We start from the raw sequence: 18159 nt of genomic DNA, 5'->3' as shown, positions 1-18159 counted from the left end.
AACAGTGAACTTAAAGTTTAGTGATGATTGTGTGTATTTGCTCTCAAGATATATCTTTTTCGCGAATATGAAACAGTAGTGCATAGCCATATATTTAGTGTGACATAGTAGTGCATATGCCATATATTTATTCAAGTCTGTAAATCTCATGAACACTTATGATTTAAGCTTTACTTAGAAAACTCTCTTTTTAAAATTTGGATCCCATAGGTAGTTTCAAGAGAAAAACGCTTGATATTCCTAATGAAATTGAACCATTGCCGAAATTCGTTTTATACAACGGCTTAAAACTTGGAATAACCTAATGAATAACACTGAATAGTACAGGGCTGGGAAACCAGTTCAGAAATAAAATGGTGATTTTATTCCAGCAGATATATGAGTTAAATTTCTGATTGGATTGTTACTACTTACAATGTACAATCTGTGTATATTGCCCTGTCGAATTATAAGCTATTATTTGTTTTGTATCAAAGGTAACAAAGGCATTGCAGTACTGTATTCGTCTTTTATGTATCGAGTAAATGATTTATATTGTGTCATTGTACTATATTGTTTCTAATGTATAGAAATTTGGGAACAGTATTTGTTGTATTCGCGCATTTCTGTATGAGAGTCGGAAACATTCATGTCGATATGATGATGGAATCATTAACAGGAGGCCATTTTATTGTTTTGGAGTGAACGTATTCAGGGAACGAAGGTTGAGAAGCATAAAGGAAAAGATGGAACAGAACGCAGAGCAGATGAATTAAGGTGACGGACCGAGCAGTTTGTGATTAAGTTGAAGGGCAGTAGCAGGTAGAGAGACATAAGCAGGATGGAACGGTTCGTGACAGCGTACCGCCACCAGCACATGCTGGTGTAAGCACTCCTACAGGTAGGTGTTAGAGATGCGTTGTATATGGGAGTTTAATGTGTTGTTAGTTGTAATGTTGGGTAGTTATTAACCACCTTCTTTGTGGCAGCTATAGTGAGTGCATGGGTGAGGCGTGGGTAGCAGACCTTGACCATACCACTCCATACTGGCTGGAACTGGTGGAAACGTGCGCCTATGGGGGGCTGGGAGAGGGGGTGATATCCTCTTGTTGCCACTCTTTCTCCCGTTCATGTTGTCAACTCTGTTGTTGTTGGAACTTTAATATTTTTTGTGGTGATGGAGGTCTGTGGCTCTTCCAACACGTTCTCTTGAGCAGTGGTGTTCTGAACTGTAAACAACGTTGGCGGTAGTAAAGTCTTATCTGTGCACCTTAGTACTAACGGGTAATATATAGACCTGTGCAGTCGGTTGTAGTCGAGTGGTGGCAATGAAGGGCGTTGGTAAACACGGTCGTTATCAGTATGGAAGTACAAACGTTATCAGGCTGTAGCTTAACTCCCCTGCAGCTGAGGTAGGGTAGAGTAACGTGGTTAGTCGGGCGCCGTGTGATACGGGTGGGTAGCCTAGAATGTACTGCATTGTCTCTCGTGCTCAAGGTTCATTTGTCGCATAACCATTCGTAGTGTGTACCCGCCAGAAGCTTTATCTGTGTGTTTGTTTGTGTGAATATTGGTTATCCTGTACCTGTTTGACTGTTTATTGGCAGCGTTCTCGTGTACAGTGACTTCGTTGATGTTCGCGTTACTGGCGTTGCTTATGCTAATGACTGGGGTGATAAGGTTCTCTCAAGTAGTGCCTTTTAACTTTTTTCACTGTGGTCCAGTGTTAGTAACTCACTACTGTCGAAAGTAACTATGTAAGTCGTAAGATTGTAATGGCCATTAACGTTGTGAGTGAATGATTCACAGGGTAATTAGAATATATACACACACACACACACACACACACACACACACACACACATATATATATATATATATATATATATATATATATATATATATATATATATATATATATATATATACACATTTTTTTTTTCGCTGTCTCCCGCGTTTGCGAGGTAGCGCAAGGAAACAGACGAAAGAAATGCCCCCCCCCCCCATACACATGTATATACATACGTCCACACACGCAAATATACATACCTACACAGCTTTTCATGGTTTACCCCAGACGCTTCACATGCCCTGATTCAATCCACTGACAGCACGTCAACCCCGGTATACCACATCGCTCCAATTCACTCTATTCCTTGCCCTCCTTTCACCCTCCTGCATGTTCAGGCCCCGATCACACAAAATCTTCTTCACTCCATCTTTCCACCTCCAATTTGGTCTCCCTCTTCTCCTCGTTCCCTCCACCTCCGACACATATATCCTCTTGGTCAATCTTTCCTCACTCATTCTCTCCATGTGCCCAAACCATTTCAAAACACCCTCCTCTGCTCTCTCAACCACGCTCTTTTTATTTCCACACATCTCTCTTACCCTTACGTTACTTACTCGATCAAACCACCTCACACCACACATTGTCCTCAAACATCTCATTTCCAGCACATCCATCCTCCTGCGCACCACTCTATCCATAGCCCACGCCTCGCAACCATACAACATTGTTGGAACCACTGTTCCTTCAAACATACCCATTTTTGCTTTCCTAGATAATGTTCTCGACTTCCACACATTCTTCAAGGCTCCCAGAATTTTCGCCCCCTCCCCCACCCTATGATCCACTTCCGCTTCCATGGTTCCATCCGCTGCCAGATCCACTCCCAGATATCTAAAACACTTCACTTCCTCCAGTTTTTCTCCATTTAAACTCACCTCCCAATTGACTTGACCCTCGACCCTACTGTACCTAATAACCTTGCTCTTATTCACATTTACTCTTAACTTTCTTCTTTCACATCACTTTACCAAACTCAGTCACCAGCTTCTGCAGTTTCTCACATGAATCAGCCACCAGCGCTGTATCATCAGCGAACAACAACTGACTCACTTCCCAAGCTCTCTCATCCCCAACAGACTTCATACTTGCCCCTCTTTCCAAAACTCTTGCATTCACCTCCCTAACAACCCCATCCATAAACAAATTAAACAACCATATATATGTGTGTGTGTGTGTGTGTGTGTGTGTGTGTGTGTGCGCGCTCGCGCGCTCGCACGGGCAATGTGCACATTCCCAGGTCTGTTAGTGGTAAATAGCTTACATTTTTTTTACATCAGCATACAGCAGTTAGTTATAATTAACACGTTTCCCGGGAAGTTGTATGAAAAAGAAAAAACTGCATAAAAGCTTTTCCACTCATTTGATTCATGTATCATCATTCCCAAGCTTCCCCCACCCCTTCCCACTCAACACCCTCGCCAGCCCCCCCCCCCCCCTCCCTTTTGAAGCTAGTGTCCCTCACCTCTAGACTGAAAAGTGTGGAGTTCATAATAATGCTGTAATGCTGTCCCGGATAGTTAACAGTTGGACAGTGGACGGAGGGGCACTGGATACGTGGTTGAGAATGAGGGAGAGAATCAAGTCACGGCCAAGCGGATCCGACTGCTGGAATATGCCACGGGATATGACGAAAATAGTTAGGTGTTTCCTGTGGCTGTCTAGCTCGAGCAGTGGGGTGCCGAGCCACGCTGGGGATACCTGGCTGCTGTTGACACGTCCTGATTTCAGTTGCATGCGAGGACACAATATGTTGATGTTTGGCATGAATGTTAAGGTAGGTGTTTGTACCAGGAGGAGGGATTCAGGGGACAGGGGTTTGTGCGAGTCGCTTAGGTTAGATTTGAGGATACAGGGACCATTGTGGGTGCTGCAGCGCCCAGGAAGTCGACCATTTCCACCGGACGGGGACCACGGATCGAGAAGTGTATAGTGGTGTGTGTTTGCAGCGTGATTGCAGGGCATTGGAGGAGTAGGGGCAGGGGTTGAGTGTGTCCAGTGTGGTATTAGATTGCTTCTCCGGCATGAGGGTTCTTGAGTCGATGTTTATTATGTTGTCCACACAGTAGCAGAAGTACGGTATCTCGTGCACGTCTAGGGCGTGTGGTGTAATATGGATGTATGTCTAGGGTGGTGGTCAAGATTATGCTCGAAGGGAGGTGCGTTGTGTAGTGCATGTCGAGTAATTACAAGGGAATTGGTTTCGCCACTGGTATGTTTGCAGGGGTTGTAGGGCCGTGTGAATAAGGGTTGCTTTAGTGTGAAGCGAGGAGTGAGGTTTTTGTGTCTGCGTTGGGGTTGGTCATGCATCGGTTTGGATGGGTTACTCCTGCAGGAGTTGAAAAGACTTGAGTACGTACAGCCGTGTTTGAATGGAACTGTAATGAAAGTATTTTGATTTCCTTGTACATATCTTGGTATTATATATATATATATATATATATATATATATATATATATATATATATATATATATATATATATATATATATATTTTTTTTTTTTTTTTTTTTCTTTCAAACTATTCGCCATTTCCCGCATTTGCGAGGTAGCGTTAAGAACAGAGGACTGGGCCTTTGAGGGAAATACCCTCACCTGGCCCAATTCTCTGTTCCTTCTTTTCTCTGAGGCCTATATATATATATATATATATATATATATATATATATATATATATATATATATATATATAGGCCTCAGATATTAAAAGTACGAACTGTTAAGGGGAAAGTGGAGGGAGCCATTTAGACTTTCGATTACGTTTGATTTTTTCCGTCAGCTTCTCCCTTTCCTTGCGTCTCTGTTCTGCCAGGTAAGATGACTTTCCCGCCAGACCAGTTGACGATCTTCCTGGCCTTTGTGTGTCTGCAGAGAGGGCGTACCTGTAACCCCACAACAATACCGTTGTCCCACCAATTTCGCTCAGGAACACGAATTTGCTGCGGTCATTCGCTCTGACAACCCGCTAATTGACACCAAATGTGCGAGTAATGAGTGAATCCAGACGAGTCGAGTTTCGTCACGAGTGGCAAACAGATCACTATTTCCAAGTCTTTGACTCCTTTCCGCCGACCAAAAGCCCCAGCGTTCTAAATTACGTGTTGGGAAAATTCCCGGCCACGGAGTACGTACAGTTTGCCACCCATATTGTATAGTTACCAAGGGCAGTAGGAAACAGGCGAAGTGGTGTTAGTGTTATTGAAGGAGTTGTCGGCGGTTGCTCGATTAACTGTTGTAACGTTAAGAATACGAAGATATGACCATTGAGCATATCGGTACGACCCTTGACGTCATCGCTACGACCTGTGAGCACATCGGCACGACCCTTGATGTCATCGCTACGACCATTGAGCACATCGGTACGACCCTTGATGCCATCGCTACGACCAGTGAGCACATCGACACGACCCTTGATGTCATCGCTACGACCATTGAGCACATCGGTACGACCCTTGATGCCATCGCTACGACCATTGAGCACATCGGTACGACCCTTGATGCCATCGCTACGACCATTGAGCACATCGGTACGACCCTTGACGTTATCGCTGCGACCCTGGAGCACATCGGTACGACTTTGGAGCACATCGGTACTACCCTTGAGCGCATCGGTACGACCCTGGAGCACATCGATACTACCCTGGAGCACATCGTTACGACTCTTGGGTATGAAGGCCTGGCCTTTGACCGATCCTTATGGGATAAATCACGGTGTCGCTGTCGCACGGAAAGGAATAAAACCTTTTTATTATGTCTTTGAAACGGAACGCATGTTTGTATTTACGTAGGACATGTGTTAAACGAAAACTTTTTGAAACGGAACGTATGTTTGTATTTACGTAGGACGTGTTAAACGAAAACACTTTGAAACGGAACGCAAGTTTATATTTACGTAGGACATGTTAAACGAAAACATGGTCATTACACCGAGAGCAGGTAGGCTATGAACTAATGGCCATCACTTATGTGTAATTTAACGCCCGTGGTTTCAGCTTGGGGTTCGGACCACCACTTGTGCAGGAAGTGTAGAAGACCTTGGAATGTGTGTACTCGTCTGTGTATTTGATGGCGGTGTGTGTGTGTGGTGTGTGTGTGTGTGTGTAGGGTACGAATACAACATCTTGATTACCAGTGCTCAACCGTGTTACCAACCCTCGTAATTACCATAGGTTGCGTAATGAACGTACCATTGGTGTTTCATTTGGCGCAGTGGAAGTGATGGTTTGGATGTTGTGGTGTGTGTGTACAAAGTTGGAGATATTGGTGGAGGGATTGAGGATTTTCGTGAACCATACGGTCAAGATGATGATTTTTAAAACTAAACTCCATTTCTCTCTCTCTCTCTCTCTCTCTCTCTCTCTCTCTCTCTCTCTCTCTCTCTCTCTCTCTCTCTCTACCAGGTTATTGATTAGGTTTCGACCTACGTCTGGTTGATGCCTTGCTAACCGTTTCCAGAGAGAGAGAGAGAGAGAGAGTCATATCCTCCTCACTTGAGCTTCATGGGGGGTAGTGGGAACACCGCCCTCCTGCCGCTGGCAACTCTGTAGTTTGTTTGGCCCTTGCGTCTGGTTGTGTGTGTGTGTGTGTGTGTGTGTGTGTGTGTGTGTGTGTGTGTGTGCACAAGCCGGCGAAAAAGGATTTTTCATTCTCTGTAAGAAGTATTCAGAAGACAGCGAACTATTGTGTGTGTGTGTATATATATATATATATATATATATTTTTTTTTTTTTTTTTTTTTTTTTTATACTTTGTCGCTGTCTCCCGCGTTTGCGAGATAGCGCAAGGAAACAGACGAAAGAAATGGCCCCCCCCCCCCATACACATGTACATACACACGTCCACACACGCAAATATACATACCTACACAGCTTTCCATGGTTTACCCCAGACGCTTCACATGCCTTGATTCACTCCACTGACAGCACGTCAACCCCTGTATACCACATCGCTCCAATTCACTCTATTCCTTGCCCTCCTTACACCCTCCTGCATGTTCAGGCCCCGATCACACAAAATCTTTTTCACTCCATCTTTCCACCTCCAATTTGGTCTCCCTCTTCTCCTCGTTCCCTCCACCTCCGACACATATATCCTCTTGGTCAATCTTTCCTCACTCATTCTCTCCATGTGCCCAAACCATTTCAAAACACCCTCTTCTGCTCTCTCAACCACGCTCTTTTTATTTCCACACACACATATATATATATATATATATATATATATATATATATATATATATATATATATATATATATATGTATTTTTTTTGTCGCTGTCTTCCGCGTTTGCGAGGTAGCGCAAGGAAACAGACGAAAGAAATGGCCCAACCCACCCCCCATACACATGTATATACATACGTCAACACACGCAAATATACATACCTACACAGCTTTCCATGGTTTACCCCAGACGCTTCACATGCCCTGATTCAATCCACTGACAGCACGTCAACCCCGGTATACCACATCGATCCAATTCACTCTATTCCTTGCCCTCCTTTCACCCTCCTGCATGTTCAGGCCCCGATCACACAAAATCTTTTTCACTCCATCTTTCCACCTCCAATTTGGTCTCCCACTTCTCCTCGTTCCCTCCACCTCGACACATATATCCTCTTGGTCAATCTTTCCTCACTCATTCTCTCCATGTGCCCGAACCATTTCAAAACACCCTCTTCTGCTCTCTCAACCACGCTCTTTTTATTTCCACACATCTCTCTTACCCTTACGTTACTTACTCGATCAAACCACCTCACACCACACATTGTCCTCAAACATCTCATTTCCAGCACATCCATCCTCCTGCGCACAACTCTATCCATAGCCCACGCCTCGCAACCATACAACATTGTTGGAACCACTATTCCTTCAAACATACCCATTTTTGCTTTCCTAGATAATGTTCTCGACTTCCACACATTCTTCAAGGCTCCCAGGATTTTCGCCCCCTCCCCCACCCTATGATCCACTTCCGCTACCATGGTTCCATCCGCTGCCAGATCCACTCCCAGATATCTAAAACACTTTACTTCCTCCAGTTTTTCTCCATTCAAACTTACCTCCCAATTGACTTGACCCTCAACCCTACTGTACGTGATTACCTTGCTCTTATTCACATTTACTCTTAACTTTCTTCTTTCACACACTTTACCAAACTCAGTCACCAGCTTCTGCAGTTTCTCACATGAATCAGCCACCAGCGCTGTATCATCAGCGAACAACAACTGACTCACTTCCCAAGCTCTCTCATCCCCAACAGACTTCATACTTACCCCTCTTTCCAAAACTCTTGCATTCACCTCCCTAACAACCCCATCCATAAACAAATTAAACAACCATGGAGACATCACACACCCCTGCCGCAAACCTACATTCACTGAGAACCAATCACTTTCCTCTCTTCCTACACGTACACATGCCTTACATCCTCGATAAAATTTTCTTTTCCTTGCTTTGAATTTAAGATTTAGCGAATTTTCGTCCATTGGCTTCACGACTCCCGTGTCGTTAGAGTCCGCGAGAATAGTGGCTTTCGTGGTTGTGTTCACGACTTCAGTTTGGGCGCCGTTTCCCCGGGAGGTTGTGTGGGGGTCTTGAGGGAGTTGACGATGGCAGCACAGGTGGCTGGGTGCAAGGTATGGTGCCCTGGTGGTGATGGTTGGAATAATGGGTTTGAGTAATTAGCTCATGCTCAGGGCTTTCCTCTCAAGCACGCTCAGACGCACGACCATTCCTTGTCACTGACGTTCATAGGTTGATTGTACGGAACGTATACTTACCTCCGAGTTGTTATGTGGTGGTTGAGAAGGGTGAGTGGTAGTTGAGACTGATGGCTTGCGGTGTAATTAGAAGGGTAAGCATCCAAAGAAGCATTGGCCGGATTGGGAGGGCGACTGTGTTCGTAAGACTTTGGTTGAGGATGTGGTTACTGGTTGGGACTTTGGCTGAGGATGTGGTTACTGGTTGGGACTTCGATGGGTTGGACGAGGATTGGCTGTGTGAGGAGTGGTGTGCTGTTGTTGGGGGTGGTTGGTGAAATGGATGACCTTGGTCCGATTGCTTGACACGCTGGTTGTATGTAGGGCAATTGGTTGAGTAATGATGATAGTTAGCGTCGAGAGAGAGAGAGAGAGAGAGAGAGAGAGAGAGAGAGAGAGAGAGAGAGAGAGAGAGAGAGAGAGAGAGAGAGAGAATGGGTGATTTGGATAGGCAGTTGAATTTCGAAGGATTCTCAAGAAGAAGAATTAAGAATGTGAAAAGGGTAATATGATGTGAGGAAGTGCGATCATACAGAAGGTATAGCAGTAGATAGGATGGTCAGGAAGATTACTAGGTAGTGGATAGAGGATATAGGTAGACCACGGAGATGGATAGATGCCGTCAGAGAAGTTGACTGGGGGCTGGGGAGGTTTTACGTGAAGGTGTTGGAGGCGTGCCTACCGGGTATAGGACGCAGTGGATGCGTGTTGTGAATGGAGGCGGGTGTGGTCTTGGTCGACGAATCGCCGGTGTAAAGTGAGAGTAAAAACGACTTTTGTCAAGTGTGGAGTTTCATGTTTGACACACGAGACTTGAGTTGTTGATATTGGTGAGTGATTATGTACCATATTCACCCCATTAATTTGGAATCGAATAAGGATGATAGATGGGATATATATATATATATATATATATATATATATATATATATATATATATATATATATATATACCGCACAATGATCCTCATCTTCCCAAGTCTTCACTGTAGTCGCCTAAACTAACACTTGTTGCTTCAACAATTTACTTTCTCTTGCGTCTTACTTTAGTCTAAATATTGATGTATGGTCGTGATGCCAGTAGAGGATGCTTCATCCATACAGTACACCCAGGCCCTGGTGATGGATGCATCATCCACTACACTCAGGCCCTGGTGATGGATGCATCATCCACCCACAACACCCAGGCCCCGGTGTTGGATGCATCATCCACCCACTACACACAGGCCCTGGTGTTGGATGCATCATCTTCCCACTACACTTAGGCCATGGTGATGGATGCATCATCCACCCACGACACTCAGGCCCTGGTGATGGATGCATCATCCGCCAGTGTACCCAGGCTGTGGTCATGACCACTTTGGTGGCTAGTGCTCTGACACATGTTGAATGGTTGTAGTTAGGTTGTGGTTGAAAGTAAGTTGTTATGAGCGACCATCCGCCATGATGTCAGAGTTGGTGTAAGGGTAGGGTCTTCATCCGCACCCATCTCCTATCCTACCTGCCTCGTTCTGTTCCACGTGTTTTATGGAACGGGAGGGCCACAGCTAACATGTGGGACAGGCCGGACCTCAGGACCATGTGTAGGTCTTCCCTCCCCCTCAGCCTGAGATGCCGTAGTGTCAGGCTATGAAACCCCTGCCTGGAAGGGGTGTGAGGGTGGTTGTGTATCGGACCCTACCTACACTCCGGCAGCGAGCCCCGCACCACAGTCTGGCGCCGTAGGGGGAATATCGGACCCTGCACCCCCTTCCTGCGGCCCCCCACTCCCCAGTCAGAGGCGCCGTTGGGGGAAGTATTGGGCCTTATACCTAAGTCGTGGGTACAGCAGGGGGAATATCGGGCCACGCACCCCTACCTGGGGTGCGGCAGGGGGAGTATCGGGCCCCTCAGGTATTGCGACATTTTTCCGGATCAGCGGCCGAGCCAGTCCCTCCTCCTCCGCGACCGCTCTCCCTCCCTCCCTCCCTCACTGTCTCCGTCTTTCACTTCCCCGTGTGGTGGTGGTGGTGGTGTGTTTATTTAGACACAGCGAGTACCATCATTATGGACGGTACGAGGCCAGACGTGGGCCGGCCATGGCGCGGGGAGACTGGGTCAGGAAACTGGCCGTGAGATGCACGGCTCTGGTCGGAGGAGGAGGAGGAGGTGGAGGAACCTTTTGGCTAGGAGGTCGTTCAACCCGCCACCTATGAATTTGGCCAGAGATTTCTGTACCTCTACCGTAGATGATGACGTTCGTAGTTCCGATCTCGGTTTCGGCACGAGGATCTGGTCCGGTCATGAGCCGTACCTGGACCTCCACAGGAAGGGAAGGCCCCACAGCACCCATGTCACTTGCTTGAGGCGCCGCTCATGGGAGCAGAGTGTGGTTGGTAGGGGCAGGTGAAGTGCGAGGAGATGCATCACAGGCATGGGTGATGGTGTGGATTAACATAGCACGTGACTGATGTCCTCAAACAACTCCTTTTGTTATCGTTATGAGCGGCCGTTTTGCGGAGGTGGAGTGAGCTGACACCACTAGTACAGCTGTGTAGGGAGCTGACACCACTAGTACAGCTGTGTAGGGAGCTGACACCACCAGTACAGCTGTGTAGGGAGCTGACACCACTGGATGGTGTGACGAGCGGATGCCACTGATGGAGTTGGACTGTGTTGAGCTGACAGCACCGATAGAGCCGGATGGTGTGGTGAGCTGACACCACTGGTGGAGCTGATTGATGTGGTGAGCTGACACCAATGGTGGAGATAGGTAATGTTGTGAGCTGACACCACTGTTAGAGCTGGATGGTATGGTTGGCTGACACCAATTGCAGGGGGAGGAGCCGGGTGTTGGCAGCAGAGAGTGGAGGAGATGGTGGTGCTGGCAGAGGGTAAAGGAGCGGGGTGGTGGTGGCAGGGGGCTGGAAAGAGGAGCTAGGTGGTGCTGGTGGATTTAGGTGATGGTGAGAGGGGGTGGAGGAATATGGTGGTATTGTGAAGGGTGAAGCTAGGTGGTGGTGACGGGTGGTGGAAGAGCTGGATGTTGGCAGGAGATGGTGGTATCGGGAGGGGGAAGAGCTGGAAGATGTTGGCAGGAGATGGTGGTATCGGGAGGTGGAAGAGCTGGAAGATGTTGGCAGGAGATGGTGGTATCGGGAGGTGGAAGAGCTGGAAGATGTTGGCAGGAGATGGTGGTATCGGGAGGTGGAAGAGCTGGAAGATGTTGGCAGGAGGTGGTGGTGACGGGGGTAGGAAGAGCTGGTTGGTGGCAGGGCGGGGAGGAGCTTGATTTTGGCAGGGATGGGGGAGCTAGGTGGTGGTGGCAGGGGATGAAGGAGCTGGGCAGTGGTGGCAGGATGTGGAGGAGATGGTTGTTGGTGGCAGGGGGTGGATGATGCCTTCCTTGTTCCGCCTGGTATTGGCCGAGTGTTGGAACCTGTTCCCTGAAGTGGGTTATTGTAGGCGGTGTGTGCGTGCGTGCGTCCATATGTTTGTGTGTGTGTGTGTGTGTGTGTGTGTGTGTGTGTGTGTGTGTGGTGGAGATGTCGGCAACGTTTGGTAGGGGGTTGGTGGCCCTCCCTTGGTGGTGTTGCAAGTGATATGGTCTGTGTAGTGGGTCAGTGTACTGCTAGTGTCTCAGTGGTGAGCAGAGTACTGGGGTTGTAGCGGGGGTGTGTATTGTTTGGTTAGTGGGAGGGAGGGAGGTAGAGAGGGAGTGTGGTGGGAGGGAGGGAGGGAGGTAGAGAGGGAGTGTGGTGGGAGGGATGGAGGGAGGGAGTATGTGGAGCGCGTCGTCACAGCTTCAACACAGGTGCCGGGCCGGCCGCGTTGAAGTCGCCAGTTGAGGTGTAGAGTGTGTTGCGGAGGGTCGCGCGCGAGTGTGTGTGAGTGTGGGGCCTCGCCCGCTAGGTCGTCTCTCTCCTGCCTGCCCTCCGTGTGTACCCTCCCCGGCCATGCCCTCCCGCCAGTGGTACAGGGGTGAGACCCGCCGTCAGTGAGTGTAGTGACGTGTGGTGGTAGTGAGTGTTGGGGCAGACGGGAGCCACTCTTGCGGAAGTACGCTGGAGAGAGTGGCTGCCTGCTGGCTCTGCCGGACCTACCATCCCCTCCCCTCCACCACCACAGCTCCTGCTGCTCCTACTCCTGCTCCTCGTCCTGCTGCTGCTGCTGCTGCTCCTGCTATTGCTGCTGATGTCGCCTCTACCCACCCACACCTGACCTCAGCCACAGGTAATCGCCTGGGTCAGTCTCGTCTCTCAGTCTGGGCTCGTAAGCAACCCTCACACTGTTGCCATCTGCGCTGCTTGAAGTTGCTTGTACAGTGGTGTGTGCGTGTGTGTGTGTGTGTGTGTGTGCGTGTGCGTGTGCGTGTCAGTGTGTGCGGTGTTGTGAGTGCAGCCCACGGGGCCACCTCTACCTGCAGCCCATTGTTCCTCTCTGGGGTGACACTGGCTGCCTTAGTCTGGGGCAAATGGTAAAGACCACTTAAGTAACGGTGCAAAAACCCGTGGCAATCCTGGGGTTACTCGGTGTTGTGTGGCAGAGATTGCGAGGATACGGTAAGCGGTCATGGGTAGGTAACCTTGCCTGGTGGTGTGGGTGTGTGACGGCCAGGGAAGGCCACAGAGGCTCCAACTGGAAGATGACCAGCAGCAGCACCACCACCACCTTCCCTACCTGGGGTGAACGACCCCGGCCAGCGCTATCTCCACACTACACTCCCAGCCAGCCAGCCAGCCAGCCAGCCGCGGTCTCACCCCCGCTCCTACACACACACACACAGACACACACACACGCTACCACTCATGAATGACCTTCCTATAGTGCCTTGTGCTCACTCACACCCAGGCTTGACCTCCTGTTATCTGCCTCTACACACTTGGTGATAAAGGATAACCCATCCTCACGTCCACGTATTACAAGCACATCATCATGGTTTCGTTTTTTGTGTACACGTGCCACGAATAACTCGTATAGCGCCGCCTCCGCGTGTTTCAAGTGGTGAGCGGAGCTGCTTGGTGAAGCAGGACGTTGTAGGAGTGAGGGAAAGCATGAGAGGGTAACAAGTTCCCCAGCTGAGCTGTGGAAGAAGCACACATTGAATCGGTCAACCCGCGAGTTGCCAGCTCACGCAATACTTCTGAGACTTTTTGGCCTGTCGGGTGCTGGCTGACCCAGCTGGAGGAGGGACGCTCACAGCTAACGCTCACAAGCAGAAGACGCTGTGGTAATATCTCGAAGAAAGACAATTATCATTGTAGCGATGGGAGGTGGGGGGGAAAATTATTGAGAGGTGGAGGAGGGTGGGTAGTTGGTAAGGAGAACAGCATGTGACGGAACTCTGTCGAGAACTAAGGTTGAAGAACACCACCACCACCCCGACATTACCCCCCCTCCCGCTCCCCCCGGATGTCTGAGCAGTACCCTGTGTACAATGACGGAAGAATTCTGTCCACTCGAGTAGTTCTTGGAAGGAGAAACGCTTTCGAGTCCCGAACACCATTCCCATGCTTTGGTTGGAGGGCGTACTTGACTATTTGAGTGATAAAGGAGTTTCCATGAGAAATTAAGAGGTTCAGAAATCATCAGTTTTCCTGACAGTGTGGAGGGATGGGGCAGCAGTCTTCAGAAGGAATGGCATATAAGAAATAAAATTTTGAAGCAATTTTTGTGTTGTAAGTATTGGAACGGTGTGATCCAGTGGTACAGACAGTGTCCAAGTCTGAACTAGGGGATTGTTCGCTATAAGGCGAGGGAGAACACGAGCGAATGAGTTTGAATGCCATTTAATGGGAAACGAAAGTGAAGAGTTTAACTCATAGTTTATAAGTCACGAGCATGATTGTCGGATGTTATATGTAAAGAGGGGAAGAGATGAACCATGATATATGAAGATTCTGCTGCTGATGTAAAAGAAAGAAGAGGTCCACCTTTTAACACTTAGCACAATGGATCGACTCGAAAGAATTAGCTGTGTTGACTGACCGAGGGTTGGTAGTTCAGAAAATAGAAACTGGTACCAGACCTTAATCTCTTCTGAGTATATTTAGCCACACTAAAAGATTCATCAGAGTCCCTAAGAGGAATACCAGATGTAAGTCACATGAGAAAGGATATAGCCATTAGATTTTGGAGAGAGAGAGAGAGCTTCGTCTGCTGATTGAGCCAGTTGCCACTTCGTATTACTCTTCAGAATGATTTATTGCCTGGATATATATATAGATGTGAGTCGTTGGTACATATGTGCTGGTTTGAGGTTGAATTTCTTGATGCTAATCACCTTTAGTGATATGGAGAGAGGTGATATTTAAATAATATGGTCTTAAGCCCAGAGAAGGTGGTTTGAGCCAGCCATCTCAGAGCTTTTGGCTTGATTCGCGTGTGCTGTTGCTGGATATGAACTCAGTTTTTTTTTTCTAATTCATCAGAGCTGTGACTGGTTTTTATCGGGGACTTGATTATTTGGTTGTATTATTGACCTGTGTATCTTATTTTGCCAATGGTTTACCATAGATTCAGATACTTAACATTGTCCATAGTAATTTTTTAGAGTTCTGTAGATATTGTAAGTGCGACGTTATATTTACGAACTCGGAAGTGCATATAACTTAGTGTTTATGTGATTACATATATAGCCCGTTTGTATTCAAGCGCTCAGAATAACCTGTTAGCTTAGAATTGATGTCATTTGTTACCGCGATCAGAAATCCTCTTAGAATTAATGTGATTAGTTCTCAAAGAGCTTAGAATGCCAAGGTTTTAGTTTGGTTATTTTGTAGAACTTGGTATTTTATTCATGTCTGACTACTGTTTTGGTAACAGCGTTTGTCATAGTTTAATAGATGACATTATGGTTTGTTTATGTCTCCTGAGAGCGTTCTGTGGAGATGATTATTCTGTGAGTATACTTTGATGGATGGAACTTGATTCTCTGTGGCTGCATGTTGCGAGTCTGCTGGCATGGTGTAAGTGGGTTATTATCATCCACGAATGTTTTGTAAGGTTGTTGATGAAATTGTTGAAGTTACTTGATAGGTTCGCTGTTATTTAGCATCTTATTATTACTGGAAATGGGTTTGGACTAAATGGAATGTCGTCGGATGAAATTGAAGCCAGATATAACTGATATATAGTAATATCCTTAGATGAAAACTGACATTTCACGTGATTTTTTTTTTGTTTCATACGAGTTTTCTCATTTTTTTTTTTTCACCAATTACACTATTCTCATTTCCTCATTATGCATAATTTTGTAGCCTCTTATTAACATGCTACGAAATACTATTTTCATTTAGCTCGTTTTGATTATATCCCCTTAACCTCCTAACCTGTGATGGACTGCGGACGATTATTTTGGATTTTTGGAAATCATGATAAACGAACGTAATTTTTCTTTTATCACAGGTAGAAACACAGTGTGAGTATACAATTAAGTTTTCCCCCCGCTGTGTGGTATGGCCAGAGTGTTACTTTGAAGTCATATAACCGCCTGCTTGCTTAATTGGTATATTTAGTCCTGTATAGCTTTATGTACCGTTAATTGGTTTATTCAGGCCAGAGGAGTTTTGATATATTTGTTGGTGACTAGGATGTTTGGAATGTCGAATTTAGTACAGTATGGGTTAATTTGGTTATATTTGGCGACATTTTCAATGTGGTTTAATCTTATTAGGGTCTGATTAATTAATAAGTATGTTCAGAATCATATGTCGAATATGATTTTGGTCTTGTTCGTTTTGTGGTCATAATGGAATCTTTTCAGTTCGTGTACTGAATTGTAAGTAAATTCTTTGGTTGGTGTACTATCCAGTTATGCTGTTGTACAATATACTGTATCTTGCGTGAAAGCCAAATGTGTAATCTTGGATAACGATTTACACACAGAGGTATGAACCTATTTCGTTGCAAATCACATCAGCGTTCGATCATGCGTTGAATTTATAAATGATGTGATATTATTTGTTACAGGTGTTTGTATTGATAAGCTAGCTCAGGTGATATGCGTCCTCGAATCCATTCCACTTTTGCCGCTTCGTTTTGCTGTTTTTTTCTCCCATGTTCAGCTACGTTGCGTTTATTGTGTGTGATTTATGTTGACAGAAAACGGTGGTTGCTCCAGAATCTTCTGGAAACACTAGGGTTGATGCCCCAGTTACGCATAGTTTACTTTCCTTGCGTTTGGCTACGATGCCTCGTATTGATCGCCTGGTATACAGTAGGTGTGGAGGACCTGATTTACGTTTGTCGCTAATACGTGCATGTCTGCCGTAGACTAAGACTACCCGAACTAGCTCCGCCCGCAGGGTTCGTGGTACGAAGAGAGAGGTGATGCTATGCGTGAGTCTTGGACCAAGTTTCGTTGCTCTCTCTCTCTCTCTCTCTCTCTCTCTCTCTCTCTCTCTCTCTCTCTCTCTCTCTCTCTCTCTCTCTCTCTCTCTCTCTCTCGTGGTTATTTCAAGGCATGTATTCCCACCATGGCTGCGAGTTATGGTAGTCGTTTCGAAGTAGAGCTAGGTGTCAGTGTTGGCATTTCATTTGAAAGTAGATACGATTTTTTTTTCTAAAATTAAGTTAGAGCGGGACACTTGTTTTCCTCAGTGGTGTCTACCACCTGAAGCTTTCCCCAGTATTGTTTACTGTATCTTGAGCAGATGTTTTATGGCTTGTACGTATTTTTTTTTCTTTTTTTTTGCGAAAACTGAAAACGATAATAAACATGCACCAGACAGATGTGCGCCTACTTACCGGGCAGGGAATCAAGTAGAGGGACACAGTGCGGTCGGGAGAGAGAGAGAGAGAGAGAGAGAGAGAGAGAGAGAGAGAGAGAGAGAGAGAGAGAGAGAGAGAGAGGTAGCACACGTTAGGGTGGTGTGCACGTTTCGTCGCTACAGATGTGCGTGGATAAGTCGGCACAGCTGCATGCTTCTCCTCCTAACCTCGTTGGTTTGATAAAGCAAACGTTCAGGAGGAGGACACTGCCATGCATGCATTCCCCCTGGTAACGCAGACTCCTATGAACGCAACATCTGAATATAAACGTGGATTCCGGGGTCCACCATGGAAGTGCAACGTGTGGAAGAAGGTGTGAGGCAAGTGTATGAAGCGTATAGTTGTGAGGGGGGGATAATGGACGATGAGACATTTCTATACTCGAATTCATGAGGAAAGGAGGCTGGCGCGGGCGTTTTTGTAGGTGAGACGGGTAAGATTAGGAGGTCATGAGAACTACGCATCAATGGCAGAACTTCTTCGTCACTTTACGTTGGTGAACTGGAGCTGGTAGGTGTTCTAGGGAGAGAAATCATTAGAATACTACACGAACTATTATCTCTACACCCTTCCCTCTGTGTGTGTCGGCATGTCCTTCACGCTCGGAGTTGTTCTTGCCCCACACCCGTAATTTTCGTGTATCCCAGGAATGCACCGGGGCATAAGTCAGGCAGCCATTACCAAACTGTATCTGGAGCGTCATGTTAGAAACGTCCTCGCTTGTAAGATCATTACATGATGTCCCTTTGCATGCATGAGTGTTGCATATATATATATATATATATATATATATATATATATATATATATATATATATATATAT

At 46.6% G+C, this 18159-nt stretch overlaps 1 protein-coding gene across 5 annotated transcripts in view; it reads left to right on the top strand.

The window, feature by feature from the left end:
- Window positions 1–18159, top strand: part of bbx (bobby sox) — a 182161-nt gene that overhangs the window by 61244 nt on the left and 102758 nt on the right. Inside the window, exon 1 of one of the 5 annotated variants that reach the window (XM_071679923.1) lies at window positions 12406–12797. The exons of the other annotated variants lie outside the window; for them this stretch is intronic. The gene's annotated coding sequence lies outside the window, so the exon portion shown is untranslated. Of the gene's footprint in view, window positions 1–12405; window positions 12798–18159 lie in introns of those variants that run through there. 5 annotated transcript variants of the gene reach the window in all.

This window comes from Panulirus ornatus, chromosome 30 (genome assembly GCF_036320965.1).
Source record: "Panulirus ornatus isolate Po-2019 chromosome 30, ASM3632096v1, whole genome shotgun sequence".
In the NCBI taxonomy this organism is placed as follows: domain Eukaryota; kingdom Metazoa; phylum Arthropoda; class Malacostraca; order Decapoda; family Palinuridae; genus Panulirus; species Panulirus ornatus.
Note: the sequence above shows the minus strand (reverse complement) of the source record. Positions and strands in the feature narration are given on the sequence as shown.